We start from the raw sequence: 3,406 nt of genomic DNA on the forward strand, positions 1-3,406 counted from the left end.
ACGGTACGTTGCTATGCTCTATGTTTCTTACTACTCCTATCTATACACGTATAATGCAGTGTCTACTTGTGTGACAAGGTGCGCCAAGGACATTACCCCAATAACAACCAGACTTGCTTCTCCATTTGGCACCAGCTTTGGCGCAATGGAAGCGAGCGCCCACAGCCGCGCCACGGCCGCGGTATCCAGCTGAGGGCCCCACCAAAAAAGCGGGCGGAAGGACAAGAGGGTCGTGAAGAGGAGGGGGGCGGTGGGGACGAGGAGGAGGCCGCAGGCCTCGGCAATGAGGGAAGTGATGGTGGTGAACATTCTGATTGTGATCAGAACGAGACAACGGAAACTGGTGGTGACGACAGACAGCAGCAAGAGTAGGAAACAGTGAAACTGCGTAGGTAATAGCCCAAATGACTTGCTTTTAGCAAACAGATGCAATACACAAATTTGCTTTCGTAGCCGTTCTGCACGTGACTCCGTCAAAAACGATTCATTCCCAATAAAAGAGCCATTTGCACATGCATGATGTCGCGTATGGGCTTTACGGATTTTACTCACCCTGCTCGATATAAAGCATGTGGGTCCATAATACGAACGATTCCAGGATCTTGTACAAATATACGACACCGATCTTTGTCCTATACAAAATTTACGTTAAGACTTTTTTTGACATGCTTGATATCAAGCATGTGAAAATTAGCCTGTGCATTCAAGATTTGCTCTCGTAACGGAGGGGTTAAAAAGAAAACCCGTGTATTGAGAGGTTACTCTGACGTATGAAGCGTTGGGTAGAGCACCTTTCACGGCACTATCAGTCCTTATCACTGTGAGCAAGGCCAAACAACACTTCTACTCCATATCAAGAGCAAAACCGTTGGTGCGAGGTCTTCCCACAGGTACATGGGGTTCAGTTGTTTGGGTTTCCCGTTGCCGTTTCTTAGACGTGCCTCGGTAGACCAATGTAGCTTTTGCAACCGGTTCAGCAGCGCCAGAGATTTTCAATGCGTGAGGAAGATGTATGCAACACACGAACTTAAAGAAGTAATTGCATGGGCAGCTGCGTCGAGTAGTGCATTTAGCATGTCCGTGTATTGGGGTTCCAAACGTTGAGAAGTTACGAGCAACGCCACTAGGTGAAATGAACGACATCGATCTGACATTCCACAAACCAGTACTGGGTATTCCACTTGAGCCACCTTAAATGTAGCATCCACGTGAAAAACAAATGAATCCACCGGGCGATCCAACCTAGATAGAAGCCTTTTTGAAGTCACACCAACCACGAAAGGTTTTTCGTCAGATCCTGTTCCAACTTCGATATGGCCAGCATCATCCTTTTGACAGCTAATAGTGAAAGATGCGCTATCCTCCTCAGTTCCGTTAAACTCCAACCCACATATGTACTCAGTGAGCTCGTCCACAAAATCATTGTTCATCATTTTGGTCTTGCGAAAGTAGTTCGAGAAATTTTGCACGACCTTCAACTCTGGCAGATCATCCATACGAACGTTAAACTTCGAGGCATCGCGTTTCGAATACGACCTGGTCGCAGTCCTTGCGCAGCCATCTCTCTGATGTAAGTCTTATGCGCTTCTGTCAACTTGTTTTTCTTGGTATCCTTCTCGAGGCTGTTGTGTTCCTCACACTCGTTAATGGTGAACTTCCGTGTATTGTCGCACTCCATGACACGCCCACGCCACTGACAGTTTGCCTGTTGACCGCTAGTTTCGCATTTTGAGGATGAGCAGCTAAAAAGCTGGTAGCGCATTTCGTGAGGGTTGCCACAGTCCATATCGTGCAGGGGACGGTATGACTGGCTCCCTTCTTGTACTGCTTAAACCCTGCTAGCGCAGCTTCTGCGGTAGTGGCGTCCACAAAATCGCGTACTATAGTCCACTGCAGCGTCATAGCAGACCGTGATTGAGGCAAGCCGTACCTGTCGGTCGCCCTGGGAGCTCCACCACAAAGGCGCCAGATATCCTCGGCAGCTCTGACTCGGGGGAATTGCTGTAACGGGGTACGTAGCACTAAGTGTACCCTGGTTACATGAAGTGTGACACTTCACACTTCAGGAGTATGACATGTCATACTCCGGGATATTTGGTACAAGGTACCAAGGTCATTCAAAACCAACCATTGGTTAAATGACATTGCATTTCTATAGGTAACTGATAGTTTGTATTAACCTCAAACTTAACCTACCTATAAATATACTCAGTTTACAATCTACCTTATTTAGGTCACTTCGCTCTCTTTAATTAAAGAGGGGACCTGTGAACTGCCGTTCACTGAGAGTTTGTATACTCTCGGAAGATAACTTCCTCTAGCGCAAGGTGCTGTGTGACCCCGTCACAATTGCGATGTGCGCATCTGCGATAGGATAAAAACCCTGTCGAACGCCCATGAGATTGGCTAAGATACAATGTCCGCAATTCAGCTTCCTCTGTATGCAAGTCAGGTTACGATCTCCATGAAGACACAATGATGTGTGCTCTTCCCAATCGCTTGTGCGCCATTCATATATTTTATGTGCATTCAGGCACTTTATGTACTTTTTTGCATTAGTGTGTATTTTTTTCTGTTTCTCATTAGTATTGTAATAGGGCCGAGCGGTGTGCTGCTTCACACCCGCTACAAAATGTTTGCCCGGATGACACATTGCTTATCCCATGTACTTCAGTAACTCGTAGCAATTGGGCTCACGAATCTTTTGATACATATCGATTACAATACCACACAAACATCAACAAGGAAGGCGTAGGGCTCGCGCGCGTAAGCAATGAATGGCGCATTTAAATGTGTTGAAACCTGAAAGACGGCCTGAATCGGCAACTCTTCTAGTTGATCGATCGTACAGACGGCTAAACACGTTGGTAAAGACTCTACAGTACATACTGTAGTACCGTACGGTAGTCGTTGCCTTCATGATTATCGATCGATTCATTCGGTCGATTTGCCACAATCAGTGTCTCGTGTTTGACCATTTCAATCTCATTCTCTAACTTCTGCACTGAACGACACACCAAATAAAAACACTCGTCCAGTCGCAAACAGCTCTCAATGACCGAAAGCAAGTCGGACATGGAGCACGGAGAAACCAGCACATCGGCTGGACTCGGGGGACGCTCTTCTGGCTAATGGTCCGGCAGCAATGCACGAGTTGCGTGGTCTACGCGATCTGCGAAAACTCTTTTGAGGGAGGTGAAACTCCCACAGATGGGAGTTTCGCTCACGGATGTGTGCGTGTTCAGGCGAACATCATGTGTGTTGGAGGAACGAGGGCAGCACAGTGAACTTCCTAACATTCGGAACACCTTCAGGAAATTCTCTTTGCGGTTGAGAAGGAGGGTGGTGCACAGAGAGATTCTTTAGAAAACATGAAGAGTGGCCTTTTGCTTCAGCCCCAGATACA

This window comes from Phytophthora infestans, genomic scaffold (genome assembly GCF_000142945.1).
Source record: "Phytophthora infestans T30-4 supercont1.148 genomic scaffold, whole genome shotgun sequence".
Lineage (NCBI taxonomy): Eukaryota > Oomycota > Peronosporomycetes > Peronosporales > Peronosporaceae > Phytophthora > Phytophthora infestans.